An 18,497-nucleotide genomic window follows, 5' to 3' on the forward strand; every position below is an offset into this window, starting at 1 on the left:
ATGTCAGATTACCATGGTGGAGACAGCTGGGTAAGGATATACAGGAATTCTGTGTACTATTTTTGCAACATTTTTATGTCTAAAATTATTTCAAAATGTTAAGAAAGAGAACATATAAATTATGATTCTTCCCATTTCCATTTCTTCTTAGTCTTATTTTTTTAAAAAAAGCTAACAAAATGAACATAAACATAAATATAAACCTGTTTAATTCAACCTTTCATCTTTCAAAATGTTTATTGCTTTCAAAAGTTATTTTCTTTTCAAGAATATATTAACCGAACTCAAGCTTTTTTGCTTAAAGAGTGTAAGACCAACAAGACCACTAATGTAGCCTATCCCCACAATTCTCATGAGAGACATTTTATAGACTTCAGCGGGAGAGGGAAATTTCCAGAATGAGTAGTGGTCTTGTCTATCCTCTCATAGTAATGTTCTTAGGGCTGATTTAAAGACCTCCTCCCACCATTAAAACAAAATTTCTCTCATTTCTTGTTCGAGGGGGAGGAGTATGTCTTTCACACAATGAAATATACTTCTTAGGTCCTGATAATCCTTAAGCAGAACATTGCTAGCCCTTTAATTCCTTACAGTTGACCTAGATTGTTACAATGAATTCAAATCTCCTGAATTGATTTAGCTGCCTTGGCTAGTTTTGCGAATGCAAATTTTCAAAATTTCTACTGGCATAGGAAACTATAATCTAAATAAATGTGTATTCCCCCCACTTCATATTTTTAGGCTGCTTCTAAATACTGACCTCATCTTAAATATTTATAAAGGTTTCAGCATCCGAGAATCTTTTTCATCTCCCCCAAAATCTAGTAAATGTCTGACAATAGTAGGCACTTTATTAACAGGATGGATGGAAGGCCCTAAGCTAAAGTATTTGCTTGATTGAGAGGCTCTAATGGGTCTAAACAGAACTGCTTTCCATCTCCAAAGACTGCTGCCTGGGGTCATTTGCATTTGAATACCTAGAGTTAGTGAGAAAATTTGCTTAAGACTGACTCAAGATCAAGGTTCCTATTGAGAAGCTAAGTAATTTGAAGGGCTTTTAACACCTTGTTAAAGGTAGAGTCACAAATAGGGCCTTGCTGGGATTATCAGTGGGTGTTCCCTGTGCTGTCCACCCAGACAAAGGAAAGCACAAATGTAAGTAAGGCTGAGCCAACTCCATGCAGTTAATATGGTAAAACTGAATAATAGTCCAGAACCATGGAGTCTACTGTGGGAGACCAGAGGAAGGAGAGAACATTGGAACATTGGAACATTGGAATTTAGAACCCCCTGAGCAAGGCCACTGCAAGTATGCGTGAAATGAAGCCCCATGGCTATCAGTTCTGCAGAAACAGAAATGTAGCCTAGAGAAACCTAGAAAAGTCCTATGAAGTCCCAAGACTGTGTCTGCTTGAAAAGAATAACTAGAAACACCCACCTATTTGTTGTAGAGCAACACTGATCAGAACCTGATGGTCTTCAGTGGATGGTATTGGCTGTCAATCAGCAGAGGAACTGGATGCCTGTGGGTTTGGAGCTGAAGAGGGCACAGAACCACCAGCCTCACTTCCACCTGTACCCTATCTTGTCCTGAAACCATGAAGTTGCAGTTAAAACTTAAAATGCAACTGATTGAATTTAAATATCAAGTTTGGTTTTGGGGCACCTGGGTGACTGAAATGTTCAACTTTGGCTCAGGTCATGATCTCGCAGTTCATGGGTTCAAGCCCCGCGTCGTGGGGCTCTGTGCTGACAGCTCAGAGCCTGGAGCCTGCTTCACATTCTGTGTCTGCCTCTCTCTGCCCCTCCCCCACTCGGGCTCTGTCTATCTCAAAAATGAAGCATTAAAAAAAGTTTTTTTAAAAGCTCAAGTTCGTTTTAGTCAATGATTTATGAATCAGGCAGCATCCCATTTAGCAAATAGATAGGAGCTCTGAGGAATGATACAATCTGGAAGACATCTGTAGACAGAAAATAGGGAGGGACAAGGAAAGTGTGGATTGTATCAGGAAGGTCACCATCCTTCAGGGAACAAACAGGGTTTTATCAAGTGTATTACATCACTAATGCTGACCAGGAAATTCCAGACTGACTGGTTAAGATTATATTCCTGGAGGAGATTAAATTTGCAATTAGGTTAGATATTAAGTCTCCTTTGGTGATGTGGCCTTAGCACAAGTTATTCCACTATGGACCTGTTATCTCTTTTTTAGCAGGGCTTATTGAGGAAAAAGGAAAAAGACACTCAAAGGGGCATGATTCTAATTCCCAGAACAGTAGGGGTACTTAAATAACCTTGCCTCCTTTTAGCTGTTCTGTTTCCAGTCTGACTGAATAACTTTGAAAAGAGTATACCTTCAGCTTCTCTGAGTCTTGGGTGAGTGGTGTAAATGCCTCCTCAAGAAGGGGTCTCACTAAAGATTCCTCTGAAGACAGCAGCAGTGTGGTCCTTATTAGCACAGAGGAGCCCTCTGGAGGCATGGCAGTAGTTACTGAGAAGGGAGAGGGCTTATTAGTACTGCACTGAAGTCCAGGTCTGAGATCAGGACTGGCCTCTTTACCTCAAGTCTCTAAAAACCATCTGCACAATGATTGCAATTAAACTTGTGGGGGGGGGGAGGGGGGGAGTTGATTTTTATGAAGCAATAGGCACCACACAGAAAACTGGCAAAACCTGGCCTTGAGCATCTGTTTTTCCTGTCCCTTATTCCTGAGTGTTGCAGTCATAAATTTTCTATAGTTGAGTAACATGGTTGATAAGGAAGGCTGTGTGATACAGCAGGAATGCGGTGTTTTGTTCAAGGTGGCCTGGCTACAGGGGAAAGGAAGCAGTATGTCACCCACTGTCCCATGGGCTATGGCATACCTCAGCTCTGGTCCCACAGGGCCTTCGATTTAGCTGAACGATGCAGCAGGAGATGGATGATTTGATGTTAGCATATTTTCTCCTTTGTGCTGCTAAGATGATTAAAGACCCCTATTTGGTTCTCTTCACAGCCCCCTTGGCTGACAAGTGGAAGAGTTCTCTGTCCTTGAGTCCTTCCTGAGGTGTATCTAAGAGTAAGATTTGAATATGCAGAATTAAGAGTAATGTGGCCATAGCCTTCCCCTACCTCTATCCCTCTGAAGCCAGCTAGATATTTAACTAAAAAAAAAAAAAAAAAAAAAAAAAAAAACAAACAAACAAACAAAGAAAAGAATATGATGTTGGTGATGGGGAATTTGCTTCATAGTATCTGACTCTTACATAGGGACACAAGACCCTCTAATATCCATATTTTTGGGTGTGTTTAACATTAATGTATTTGGGTGGGCACATAAAAACCTCATCTCCAATTGATAAAAAGATCAAGGCCTTTTAAGTCTTACATTGTAAAACAAAACAGTCATTGCTCTATTGATATGAAAACTTTGGTCCAAAGTGGCTCATAAGTACTTGTAGTTGAATTTTTGAATGCCTTAATGCCATTACTGAGTCTGGTACCAAAAAAAGCTATTTATATTTTTAAAACACCCCAGTCTTAGAATCCATTAGTGATATTTTCCCCATTTCTGTCAGGATTCTATATAAACTGCAGCCCTGGCCAGTCCCAGTGGAGATGTATAAACAGGAATCACTTCAGTCTATACTTTGACTCTCTGGAAAGAAAGTAGAAAAAAAGAGCAACTGAGTAACAGTGAATGATAGTCTTTTCTGTCCTGTCATATAAGATTTGAAAGAAAACATAATAAGAATATGAATAAATGAATTACTGTAAGGATAATCTGTACTCAGAACTTAAACGAAATTGTACACAACTACTGGAATATAGACAGGGGACTCCAAAAGCAAGTTCTTCCTCTTCTTCCTCTCTTTCTGTGCTGGACTTTGCTATAAAGGCAATACATTCTTTACGTAGAATCTATTGCCTTTATAGGAGTCTTTGTTTGGCAAGCCTGGTAGTAAAAGGAACCTAAGAAGTGAAGAGAGCTCAGAAGGGGGAAAGAAGTAGCACTCACTAGGAGAAGTTGTAGCCACTGAGAATTTGTGGGGTCACTCACAATGGATTTTCTAAACATCTACTTATTTCTTCAGTATTTTCCCAAAGCAGCACTTAGTTCATGAAATATCCTCACTCTCACTTGGAGGTGCCATGGATTTCTATCAGCATTTGTCTCACCCATTAAAAGGTCCAGAAGCCACGTTGGTAATATAAAACTACTGCCCCAGAATGTAGTTACGATACTTCCCAGGACTGTTGTTGAACCTGTTTGTCCCTGGGAATGGCCACAGTTAAATGCTAGAACACTCAAGATACACTTAATGGCCTGAACCAGAGAGGTATGAACATACCTAACTTGTTTCTTTGTGTTAAAATTGCAAAGTTGGAAATTGTGCAAAATAAGTTTTATGTACCACTCTGAGAATAACCAATCTTCATACCAGTCTTCTCAAATTTATCCTCAATAAGAAAATTTCTTATTTCCCGGGGGTTTTCTATGTATTCTAGATAGTTGGCTACGAAACTGGGTTATTTATACTGTGGAACATTATGTTGATGTCCGCTTCTCTTTAGAGAACTTGGAGTCCTCTTCTCTACATGAAATTTACTTCAGTAGCAGATAACATGTAACAACTATTCATAAAATTTATCTACCAAATATTGCAGACATATCTATGTTTTCACTTTTTTATATATACGCTTGACTATGGTTAAGAGAGAAACACGATAACTGAAGGATACAGTGAACACAACTACAGTCTGCAATCTTTGCTAAAAGATTATGTAACGCATAGGTAAATGTGCATGATGTCCTTGGTTTTTACGACTGAATCAGTAAGCAAAATTTGAAGTGGTGGTTGAACTACTTCACTATCTATGTGAATTGTTAATGTTCACATCTGTAAAGAGAACTTGAGCTATGCTGTCTTGTCACCAAGAAATAAATGTCAAAATTCCCAGAGATTCTGCAGCCTTTACCTAATAAGAATAATAATATAACATATATTGTGCTATACATATAATGTACATTATAGTAATGGGTCTGAAGCCGTCAGAAATGAGATATGAAGATGGGAGAAGCAGCCAGGGTTTTATATTAGTGATGCTATATTAATTATGACAGAGAAGGTTTTTCTATTATAAGCTTCATTTTTAAGATGCTTGAAACTTTCCCACTGGAATTTCTCTCATGACAGGTTTTTTTTTTTCTTTTTCTTTCTCTCTCTCTCTCTCTCTCTCTCTCTTTTTTTTGTCCTACTAATGAAAATAAGGAGATTGGTTTTTAGTGTTTTTGAAAGATTTTATCTGGGAATAAAAGTGTTTTTCTATCCATTAGAACAGTTTTAAGGTACTTTACTTTCTGAATCCTCAAAACAAATAGCTTTTTAATGACCTTCAAACTTGTCTCCAATGAAGAAGTTTAGTGCCTTTGGTGTATTAGGCAGTTTGATTTGCAAATAATTAAATTACAAGCATTACCCAATGCTTCCTCTGCAAATTATTATGTCCCCAAATAGCAGTTAGCCCACTGCACCTTACAAATGAGGGGAACTTGCAATTAGTCAGTCAGTTACTGAAAATTAGCCATTCCTAGAATGTAAGTGCTGTGGGTACAGTTTTGTATGTGCTGAAAAAGAAACTAGAGCTGAAAATTAGTTGTTGGGCACTGACATGACACAGTCAAATATAAGTGAGCTCTGCTAACAAAGGAGAGAGCAGTATCAAGCTAAAATAGTGGCCTATATGATCTACTTTTTGTTTAAAATCTCACTAAGACAGAATCACCTCATTCTCTGAGCTCAACAGATTGAGATCCACTCAGGAGACACAAGGTTGAGATCCAAAACTGGAAAGGCCTTGACTGCTCATTAAAATGTTAATTATGCCGTGGAGGGTTCAATGCTGTCCTTCAACCATGAATTTTCACTGCTTGCCTTATTAATGTAGAAAGTAACCATAGTTCCAGAGGAGCAGCGGCATGATAGGAAGATAGAATGCACATTTATTTAAATGTACAGCAACACGTTATTTCTTTACATGCCAGACTTTTGAGAAATGGGCTCATGTACTTCTTCCCCTTTGTCACCACAGCACTAGCCACACCCCTACAGTTTCTAATTGTGTTCAACGTTTCTGGAATTTTCTTAATTGGGATGGAAATGGACAAGCTTATATTTGTCTCCACTATCTGAGGGCAGAGACTATAAATTCATAGAATATATTCTGCCCTTTCAAATTTTTTCATGAGAATTTAAAAATCAACTTAAGCATTAAGCATCATTAAGCATTGCACTTTAAAAAGTCATGTTACATAATTCACTTATAGACATTCCTGCTTCTTTATTATCCTTTTTGCATGTGCTACCGTTGAGGATTTAAGCACAGGCTATCCTTGCTTTTCCATTGCTACTCTGAGATCAAATCGCCATGTAGTCAAGAGTGTACAGCTTGGCAAATCAGTGGTATGAGATGTTCAGGAGTCTTAGAACGATGCTTTCTCTGTGAACCTGTGTCAACTGTAGCACCCACTCTACCCTCACTTACCTAACATCTTTTTGCTGTGTGGGGAGTGGGTAACTTATGCCATCTGACAAAAGAGATCTGTCTTCAAGATCCCTAAAAGCCAGAAGTTTGTAGAAATCACTACATTTTTCTAATTTCGTATATTATTACTCTTGACCTATACTTATCAGAGCATTTATTATAAATAGTCCTAATATCCAAAGAAAGTACTTTGAATGGAAGGTTTTCACTGATAATTTCATGGTAATGGTAGTGTTTGGGAGATAGAAAGATTACATCCTTTTCATTTCATGTCAGAATATGACATGGATTCCTTCCCTGGTAATAGATACTTTTCTTCTTCATATTTCACTAGCCTACCAGTGATGTAAAATTTGATTTAGCTGTTGGCCATGTGGTTATATGATCCCAAAGGTTTAGTAATCTGGGGTTCTGTTTCTAGTTCTTAAAATCCTTATAGTAACAACAAAAAAAGTTCATGGTGAAAATCAATTCATACTATCTCTTTCTTCTTCATAGAGGACGTTAGTTACTTTGTTAGTTTTAACTTTGGTTCTTCTGAACATGGACTTTGGCATTCCCCTCTTAAACCTGGAAATGTTATGATGCCACCATAAGAGATAATGTTTCGTGGATAATCTTGTTCATGTTACTTGACTCTTCTGACATGGTCTCTTGTTAATAAAATGGTATATGTGATCATCACAATATATTGCATTTATTTAGGAATGTTAACTTTAGATATACGATTTTCATTCCCATTAACAATGCCTAGTCCATATAACCACTAAATAAATAGTTGTATAAGATATCCATTATCTTCAGTTTTATCAACACAGTATCTCTATAAGATAGGTAGAAAATGCACCTGTCAAATTTTATAAATGAAGACACTGAGTGCCAGAGTAGGTTAGGATTTCTCCCAGATAATAGTACTCTGCTGTGGTGCAGCTGAAACCAGAAGCCAAGTTTCCCAGTGCCATATCTGTGACTTAAAAAAACAACAACAAAAACAGAAACTATCTGTAGGATAAAGATACTTGTTTTCCCATAGATTCTATAGATAATGTTTAAAGGGGAGCAAAATTGGCAAGCTCTTTTGAAACTAGTCACAAGCAAATTCAAGGTATAATTTTAATTAGAAGGGAAAAAAAACCTGATGGAAAGTTATTCTAATATTTACTGAAGCCATTACTATGAATTTGATTTGGTGCGTATACTTATCTGTGTCATCACATAGGTACAAAATGTTTTCAGCATGGCTTTTATTGAATGAGCTTTTTCACTTTAAACACTGTAATGCTGGGATATTGATTAGTTTTTAAAGAATTCAATAGTTGCAAATGAATGATATTGTAACAGTGCAAAGTTACTTGAATAAATATAAGACTATGAACCACCTGGTTTTGAACAGATTATTTTCTTAGTTTATATTTTAATTGAATCCAGCTTTTCACATACAGGCCACTTTATTTCATTTCTGTTTGTATATGGTAATACTTTGTTCTACCACTCCAATCATTTCCATATCCTTTCTACTTATAACCATGTTCCCAAATTGTACATAATATACTGAGGGAGTGAGCAGAGAAACATTGCCCTAATACTCCAGATTCCCTTTGTCAGAGTTCTAAGAATATTATGTCATCCAAATAGTCATTTAAACCATATAAATCTCCAATGATCCCTGATTTTTGTATTTTCTGTGTAAGCAATGATGAATCATATTTTTGGTTGTATGATTAACTCAAGATTTAAAATTTCTATTTTTTGAAACTAATAACTCTGACATCAAAATCGCATATTCCCAGCTTTATCCCAGAAACAAAGCATCAGGATTTTGAGTGAATTAAACTTCACCTTCTAATTGATGTCTTAGTTTCACATCTCAGTAGTAGTAAGTTGTTGAGATCTATCCTTCTTTTGGGTTAACATTACAGACATATGCTCAAATTTTTAACTTAGAAAACAGCTAACCTGTGACCCAGTGCCAGAAGTATGACTAGATCACTTTACAGCCAAGCCACATCATAATTATAATTTCAAATGGAATGGGGGAAAAAAGTTGTATAATACAAATAGCTGCCTAAGACGCTTACTCAGTAATTCTGCTGTTGAATGTTTTTGTGCCAGAGTTTTAGCCGACAGAAAATTTTTGTGAATCATTGGTGTACCTTTTAGAGTGTTTTAGGAAATGCTTTTGACAAATAATGTTTTAAACAGTATAGTGATTTGATTTAGAGGTATTAAGAACTATGGAAGAATTCACAACTCTAATAATTTCTTCCCAAGGTATTGTCAGGGAGGAAGACTTTCCTCTGCCCTTCAGAGTCTTTTAGTTGGACTAAGAATCAAATTGACATGAGACAGATTAGCAGGAGAAAATCAAATGTAATTTCTTCTGTACGGGAAATCCACACAGAATTCCAAAGGCAGTCAGGCAAAATGAGGTATATGTGTAATCCTGAACCTAGGAGAAAGGGGGTAGGAGTCTGTGTTCCTCAAAGGGAAAGAACACACTTCACAGGAAGATGTAAAAGAGTAATGCAAACAAATGTTTGCTGGGCTAAGCAGAAACAATGGGACATAGATGACTGTGAGATTTTAATTCTCAAAATACTGTCACCTTTTCTGAGCACTGTCCCTGCATGTTCTTAACTCTGGTTGTGTACTCTTTGTATCTACCCCTCACTGAGAAAACAGAGGAAGGGGAATCTGCTTTTAAGTCTTGCAGACTTGGGTTCAATTCCTGGTACAGCCCTTTACCAGCTGGGCAGCCTTACTATAGCCATAATTTCTTGGCTTCATTTATTTCTTTTAAACATATAACAATAAAGCCAAAGACAGGCAGTCCAGGGCTTGCATGGTTATTATACAGATTGAGGTATCTAGGCAACTTCCAACTCTAGGCTCTTACATCTCTAGGATCTTCATGATTCTAGATGGATGCATTGGGTCCATTTGTCTCAATATTCCTATCTGGGAAAATAACAACAATAACTACCTTGACATTTAGATTTAGGATTAAAAAATATATAAAGTATCTACCATAGGACCTATCAATGAGTTATACACTCTATAAATGTTAGCTGTTATTTTCATTACCATAATTATTATATTTGCCTATTGACTAATTAATGATGGCAGCTAGCATATTTTAACCTTTAATTATTAATAAATCATGGTGAGGATATTTATACATATTTATAACCCAGTAGATTGGCCTTCTTAGTGTTATTTCTTCCCATACTTTTTTCTACTCTTACTATTTCCAATTTTAAAAACAACAACAGGGACACCTTGGTGGTTCAGTCAAACATCTGACTTTAGCTCAGGTCATGATCTTGTGGTTCCTGAGATCAAGCCCCATGTCGGGCTCTTTGCTGACAGCTCAGAGCCTGGAGCCTGCTTCAGATTCTGTCTCCCTCTCTCTGCCCCTCCCCCACTCACACTCTGTTTCTCTCTCTCTCTCTCTCTCAAAAATAAACATTGAAAAAAATTAAATACAACAAAAAAGATAATAGTTTTCCCATTTAATCAGTTTTGTTTTTGTTTTTGTTTTGCTATTGAGTTATAAGAGCTCCTTGTGTATTTTGGATTTTAACCTCTTATCAGATCAATGGTTAGCAAATATTTTCTCCCATTCCATAGGTTGCCTTTTCACTCTGACATTTGTTTCCTTTATTGTGCAGAAGGCTTTTAGTTTGATATAATCCACTTGTCTACTTTTGCTTTTGTTGCTTTTGGGAATGTACTTTGGGAATGATCATTGCCAGCGGCAAGGGGGTGGGGTGGGGAGGAAATGGAGAGTTTCTATTTAACAGGTGTTAAATTTCAGTTATGCAAGATGAATAAGTTCTAGAAATCTGATGTACAACATTGGTTGTATGGTGCATTTAAAAAATTAAGAAGATAGGGCACCTGTGTGGCTCAGTCAGTTAAGCATCCACCTCTTGGTTTCAGCTCAGGTCATGATCTCTGGGTTCATGAGTTCAAGCCCCACATCAGGTTCTGTGCTGAAAGTGTAGACCCTGCTTGGGATTCTCTCTCTTCCTCTCCCTGCCCCTCCCCTGCTTGTGTTGCCTCTATCTCTCTCAAAATAAATACAATTTTTAAAAAACTTTAAAAAATTAAGTAGATCTCATTTTAAATATTCTTACTACAATTTGAAAAGTAAGTAAGTAAGTAAAATAAAAACTAATACTGGCAATAAAGCTGGTGCTACCATTCTTGTAAATGATGTTCAGTGACCCCTAAAGGGCAACATGTTCATGGTTTTAATGTGTATTTTATGACACCTGCAAGATAATTTCCATTGAAGCCCTCAAGCTCCAAAAGACAAAGTGCAAATCTAATATAGCCACAAAATAACCTAGCTTAGCATCTGCATCATATTAGATACTGAATAAATATTTGTTAAATAAACAAATGAATTAATGATGTAGGAAAGTCCAGCTTTCTATATCAGGTCAAAATCAATACCAGGTATTTACTCAACAAATATTTATTGAGCATCTATTATGTGTCAGCCACTCTTTTAAGATCTGGGAATACTGAAATTAATTAACATAACAATATCCCTGTTCTCAAGAAGCTTACATTCCAGTAAGAAAAGACAGGTCAAAAACAAATGAGTCAAAAAATACATACATGATACATTAGATGTGATAAGTGCTGTGGGCACCAACAGATCAGGGTAAAGACAAAGGGCATATGGAAAAATATTGAATAATGTATCAATTATTATATAGCTAACCTCCTCAAATCTCAGTGGCTTAAAACAGCAACCTTTTAGTTGCTCATAATTATATGACTCAGCTTGTTAGGTTGAGTTCAACTGGTTGGTTCTTCTGCTATCATGGGGGGTGGCCCAGGTGAGCTTCGCTGAGTATGAGACAGCACCAAGTACCAGACATGTGAATGAGACTATATTAGGTCAGCCAACCACAGGCTGAACCAACAAAACTGCAGTTTCATGAATGACACCAGATAAAACCATCAGAAGGATTGTCTCATCATGAGACTGCAGTTCTCTCTGGGAGTTCAGCCTGTGGTTGACTGGTCCAATATAGTCTCACTCACATGTCTGGTAGTTGGTGCTGTCTCTCATACTCAGCAAAGCTCACCTGGGCTATCCCTCATGATAGCAGAATTTCAAAATGATGAGAGTAGAAACTATGAGATCTCTTGAGTCCTAAGCTCAGAAGTCACAAATAATTTCCAGTGCATTCTTCTGGTTAAATCAAGTCACAGGGCTTACCAAGATTAAAGGAAGAGGAAATAGACTGTACCTTTTGATGGAAAGAGTTATATAGAACTCATGGCCATTTTTAACCTACTATAGATAGGGAGTTACTATCTTATAGTGGAAAGTCAATAATGACGTCTCTGGTGGGATGACATAGTGCAGAGACCTACATGATATGAGGGAGTAAGCAATGTAACATCCTTGAGGAGTGCATTCTGGGCCAAGGGAATTCCCATCAAAAAATGCCAAGGTGGGACAGCAAAAAGCTCAGTGTGCTTGGAAGTCATGGGCAGAGGCAAGTGTGTTATGAGATGAAGGTAGAGAAGCAATGACAGACCATATAGTATAGGTCCTTATAAGCCATTGTAAGGTGTTTGTCTTTTAGTCCAATTGAGATCAGAAGAACCACTGACAGAGTTTTGAACAGAGTGACAAGAGTTGAAAAATGTTTCAAAAGGATCTCTCCAGCTGCCATGTTGAAATTGAACTTCAGGTTATGTGGCAAAAATGGGAACAAGGAACCCAGTGATGGGATTTACCCAGGCAAGAGACAATGGTAGCTTAGAATAAAAGGGTAGAACTGATAGCATTTTCTAGAATAAGTTGTAATAAGGCAGAAAACATATACTGGATTGTGTGCAGTCTTCCCATCCAGATTGTCAGCTTCTCTAAGAAAGAAATTATATTAATTTTTTAATGCGTCTTTAGCATTTCAAAAGCACATTAAATACTTATTGACTGATTCGCGAAGACTCCAGTCTTGCTGCTGGATTGAAAATAATCACTACATCATGCTGAATCTTTCAGAGTTCATCATCAAATGATGTTTGAAGACCAAAAACAAATAGATGGGCCTGTTAAGATCCATTGATACTCTTCAGATTACATTTCTACTATGTGCTGAAGAACAGCATACGAATTAGAACTGAAACAATTTGTCTGGATCCAGCAGTATTAGTCATTTCTTGAATGCAAATAATCATTAAATTAACTAAACAAACATCATTTAGTCCCTACTAAGTGAAAAGCAGTATGGCAGAGATTCAAAGGCAAACAAGATACAATTCTCAAAAACACTAATATTCTAGTATGGCATAAAGAGTATTAATTTTATAATTGAAGAAAGTGAGGTAAATTTATCACCTAATATTCTGGTGTTGGATAGAAAGCATTAGTAGACACATAGGATTGTGGGGAGGATCTAAATATAGAGTGTTCCTGGAACTACTTCATTTCTCTATAACAAATTAGAAATCTAGTATTTTGGTAGAGGCATTACTATTGATTCCAGGCCCAGTATGATGGATGATAAGTGCTCTTTCTGGTGGTAGCAAAGTACCTGCTTCTAAATTTCATCCTAGTGAATGAAGTATATATGCTTCATGTGGGTGTTAATCTTTATTTATTGTGATACACACACACAAACACACACACACTAGTATATAATATTATATACAGACACCATTATGATTGACATAAAATAATTTTGAATAACAATTGAATCATAATACAGAGAATATTTTTAGCAGGAAAAAGAACTTACAACGGTTACCCATTATTGTGTTCTCAGAATTTGCAATTTAATTTTTTTAATGTTTATTTTAGAGAGAGAGAGAGAGAGAGAGACAGAGAGAGAGAGCAAACAAGGGAGGGGCAGAGAAAGAGAGGGAGATACAGAATCCGAAACAGGGTCCAGGCTCTGGGATGTCAGCGCAGAGCTGGACGTGGGGCTTGAACCCACGAACTGTGAGATCATGATCTGAGCTGAAGTCGGATGCTTAACCAACTGAGCCACCCAGGCACCCCTCAGAATTTGCAATTTAACTTTTACTGTATCACCCAAACAGTAAATGATCTCACTAAAGAGATATTAGAAGTTTCACATAATGAAAAATTGGTATAAAATCAATGTTTTTCTTTAATATATCATAGGATATATTACTTAAATATAGGTTATAAACCATAGAGTATGACAATCTATCTACCTTTTGCTAACTTTCTCCATTGATAACTCAGTTTGTTAAAACTGTGACAGTAGTGCAACAATGCTTGCAAGTGTAAATATGCATGACATTCTTATAACTTCATAGGACATGTTACATTCTGTTCTAAAACAGATTGCAATTAAAATTTAGCATTGAAAACCTCTAGTATGGAAGTGAGAAACCCAACTTTGCCTCTCAGTCTGACTTAAAACAAGTTTCCTAAATTCACTGTACTTTACTTGTCTTATAAAACTAAGTGGTTGGGATAGATCAGTGACTCTCAACCCTGGGTGCACACTTGAATCATCTGGGGAGCATTAGAAAAGTAATAATGCCCAGGGCCCACCCTAGAGCTTAATTTTTAAAGGACTCCAGATTAATGGAATCAAGTGTAGAAAACCAATGGGCTAGATGATCATTAAGGTTACTTTTGCCAAAACTTTCTAATTTTATATTCATTGTGTTTTGACATAGTAACAATTGCTAGAGATAACAATATTTTCAGTTTTTGTATGGCCTAAAAAGTAGAAATTACTCTCAAATACTGTTTCAACACAAAATTGAGAATATTTTCTCATTTGTACTTCAAAATTTTCTGTTCTATGGGAGTAATTTACACCAAGAGCCATATATACATCATTTATTTGGGTGTAACATATACATTAAAATAGTACAGGGGCACCTGGGTGGCTCAGTCAGTTAAGCATCCCACTCTTGATATCAGCTCAGGTCATGATCTCACAGTTCATGAGAATGAGCCCCGTGTCAGGGCCAGGGCACTTTCAGTGTAGAGCCTGCTTGGATTCTCTCTCTCTCTCTCTCTCTCTCTCTCTCTCTCTCTCCCTCACTCTCTCTCTTTCCTCCTCCTCCTCTTCTCTCTCTCTCTCTCTCTCTCTCTCTCTCTCTCTGCTCTCTTTCTCTCCAAATAATTTTTAAAAATAAATAAAAAATTAAAAAATACAGATTCAACTAATTTTTAGATATTAATGACCATTATGATGGGAAACAATTGCTTTCTTTCAGTACACATTCATTGTAAAAATAGTATACTCAGAGGTTGTGTGTAGATTTTTTTGAATTGTCGTTGTATCTATGTTGATTTTGGAGAAATGGAGTATTAATATCCTAAAAGATAATAAATCTCCTAAAGTGTATAACTTATTCATAATAAATACTTTATGCATTGATTTATTATGAAACAGAATAGACAGTTTTATAAAAGAATGATTCAAGTGAAATGCCTGGTTGTATTGATACGTTAAAAGGTAAAAGTTTCATTTCGTGCAATGTGTCACTAAGTTTTTTCTATCAGGTTTTACTAAGCAACTTTGTCACAGGGAACAGATAATTTTTTCTGTAATCTTAAGTACTAATGAAGAGTCACATGTTATATTGTTTAAAACTCCCATGAAATCAAGAACCCAATGATATACTCAGATCCAAAAAGAAACCAGATAGATTGTTTGGAAATTTGGGAAAGGTCTCAAATAAATATTAAGCTAGAAAGTAATGGATTTTGTGTCTCATATTTTCACAGAATTCTGTGCTTGTGGGTATGTACGTTTGAATACTTTGTCCAGGCAGACTCTTCTTTTAGCCAGCCTAATAATAGGAAGACTGAGAAGAGGTACAGATGACAGCTAACAGCTAACATGGGTGAATGTAGGTGTAACCAACAAAGAATGTGCTGGCTGTATGGAATTTCTGCAGGCCTAGTTATTTTTGAAAGCTATTTGAAATAAATTTTAATGCCCAGAAAAGACATTGTTAAAAGGAAATATTTGATTTTCAGTATAATATGTATATCTGTATCATCATTCTATGTTCACTTCTGACATCATCAGTCTGTTTTCCTTATTATATCTTTACTGTTCATACATATTTTGTTGTATTTGTTTGCCTTATTGATGGAAACCTGGAGTTAGTAACTAAAAACAATTCACAGATAAACCATTAATCATAACATGCAAAACTATGACATTGGAAGGATAATATGACTGCTGGAATAGTCCACATGTTTGAAAATCTTGTTCTTTGCAGACTGGGGAAGTATTTTGCTTCACATTAGCTCTACCAAATATCAGTTTGCTTTACAAGGTCTCCCTGAAATCAATCAGACACATGTACCATGCTTTCAAAGAATTTTGTATAGTAGGAATAAGCTATGAAATGTTTGAAAATACAAATGACACATACTATAGGTTTTGTAATAATAATGACATGTATGCTTGTATTTAAAAACTAATTTATAAGAGTTTATATGGTTTTAAAATATCAAGAGGTTTTATGAAATAATATAAAGTATAGTATGAGAATGGCATCATGTTTTTTTGCTCAGCTTCTACCAAACGTAGAAGTTGGGTAATTGCCTCTGACCTTTCAATATCTTCTCCACTACTCATCTCCAAATCCTGATGTTCTCCTATCAGATGCATTATTTTGTATTTTATACCTTGTTTTAAACCAGGAAGTGCACATTATACTATACTCAGTCACTCATGTTATTATTAGTTTAATCACATAAAGTCAACAAAGGGAAAATAATTACAAAGGAATGTAGGGACATAGGCTAGGTTGTAGCCTCAGGAAGGTGCACATGAAGAGGGGAACCATGAGATTTGAAGCATTTCATGCTTGGGGTGGAGTGAGACTGGTGTCACTTACTTTCCAATTTTGCCTGAGGCTGGGCTAGGTCAGCAATGCAATCATTGTACAAACAAAACAGACTAAATTGACCTACTTTTCTTAAGATGTCATATAAAATTTACATGATCTTCGGAGTCTAGAAGCGTTGTATTGAACATAGGCTTTATATCTGACAGCCAAAATTTAGTGATGCTAATATTTTCTTGAGTAAACAAACTTTCATTATTACCTGGATATAAATATATAACTGTCTCATATGAGGTCTTATTTACAGTAAAGTTTTTCCTTATTAAGACTTTGTTTTATTTGTCATAGCTACATAATGTGAAAAGTTTAAGTACTAGACTCCATCTTGAAAGCACAGATATAGCATTAAAGTAGAGCAGCCATCCAGGCTGAATAATGCAGAGGTTATGTTTTAAAACACGTCAGATTCCCTTAACTATATCTTTCTTCTTTAAACTTTAATCAACTAAGATAAATGTTTTTCATTTGGCCTTAACTGTTTGTCTCAAGAAGATAGAAGACAGATAGTTAATGAAATAAATTGAAGTGCTGCTATGGTTAGGAAGAACTGAAATTTAATACTGTTGCAGTTGGTTGAAGGTATAACTGATATATATTTTTAAATTTGTCATGGCTGCATGACATCATGAGAAAGAAAAGAGACCTCCTAATTTTGAATTGGTAATACTTAAAATTCTTTGGCTGAACTTAGGTAAATATTTTATGTAGTCCTCTTCCAATGCAGTGTATTCCTTCTTAAAAGAATTTGTAATTAAGAGTATTTTGAGTCATGAATATTAATGATACAAAAATCACAAATACTAGAAACATTGCTTCTAGATACCAAAAAGCATAGTGTGAATTATATTCTGTAGCTCATCTTGGAGGTTCAACTGTCACAGAAAAGCCTCTCTCATTGAAATCTCTCAGAAATATACTGCATACATATTTAACCCAATAGCTTTAGGCATTCAAGGATAGAGTAGGTGAAATCAAAAGTATCCTGTCAAAATTATGTGTTATTTCTTCAAATTTTAGAGTAGTTTTTAACACAGATAATAACGTGGTTTGAAATTAAAACACACACATACACAGGTTTGCTAGTTAGAGAGTTTCCATACCTGGGGGAGGGGAGGTGAAAATTGGTGCATTCAGTATATAACACGTGTAATGGTAATAAAGTTGATTGGTCGAACTCTGTAGCTTTTTTTTTCTTTTTCTTTTCTTCCTCTTCCTGTAGAGTAGCTCAGTTGGGGGTGGAAGGGTTCTCCCCCCATCTTATCCCCCTACTAAGAAAGCGTAGGTTGATACCATTTTTATTGTTCTGCTGGGGTGGGAAATAAACCATATGCTTTAGAATTTTGAATGACTAGACCAAAGGCAAAATTGAAGCAGGCCCTCTTTCCCCCTTCCTACCGGACTTTGGGGTATGGTTATTCTTCCAAATGTTTTAGCAGACTTGGTGTTAGCTTAGTGTTTCTACTCCAGGGCAGAGAGGCAGGTCAGGGGAAGAAATGTCAAGGGTTTCAGAGGCGTGTTGGGCTGAATGAAGTGTGGAGTGGGAAGCTTATGTCTGAAACCTACCCCTCCCCTGGATACCAGGCAAAGGCAATGAGAGTCGTAACCAGCTGATGCCGCTGCTGCTGCTTCCCGTTTCCAGGGTGAAATTTTCACAGCAGCTAATTCTAAAGGGAGGAAAAATCCCTAACCAGCAAAGGAAAAGATCCTATCACCCAACCCAAGCTATATAACCTTTTAGGCAGGCTTTTCAGAGAAATCCGCATTTTAAAATCCAGCGTTCACGATCCAAAAATACGGACGAGAATCAGAGCTGGTATGAAAATCTGAAAAGCCTCTTTACACTCTGAGTGTTTGAAACGATCCGATGAGCATAGGAAGTGGCTGCCAACGCTCTGGCGGCTGCTCGTGCTGCCACCGCCGCTGCTGTTCCTCGCAGAGGGCTGGACAGAGCTAGTCCCGGTTTCAGCACCTCCGGCGCTGGACAGCTCTTCTGCACGCTCCTGCTTGCTTTTTCCAAACACTCTCGCTTTGCATTACTGGAGATGCATCTAAATTACGTTCTGTTCAACAACAAGTAGATTTTTT

General features: G+C 36.7%; 1 protein-coding gene across 2 annotated transcripts in view; it reads left to right on the top strand.

Moving 5' to 3' along the window:
* ADGRB3 (adhesion G protein-coupled receptor B3) overlaps nucleotides 1-18,497 on the top strand; it is a 750,806-nt gene that overhangs the window by 566,899 nt on the left and 165,410 nt on the right. The window lies entirely within an intron of this gene.

This window comes from Lynx canadensis, chromosome B2, assembly GCF_007474595.2.
Source record: "Lynx canadensis isolate LIC74 chromosome B2, mLynCan4.pri.v2, whole genome shotgun sequence".
Classification (NCBI taxonomy): Eukaryota; Metazoa; Chordata; class Mammalia; order Carnivora; family Felidae; genus Lynx; species Lynx canadensis.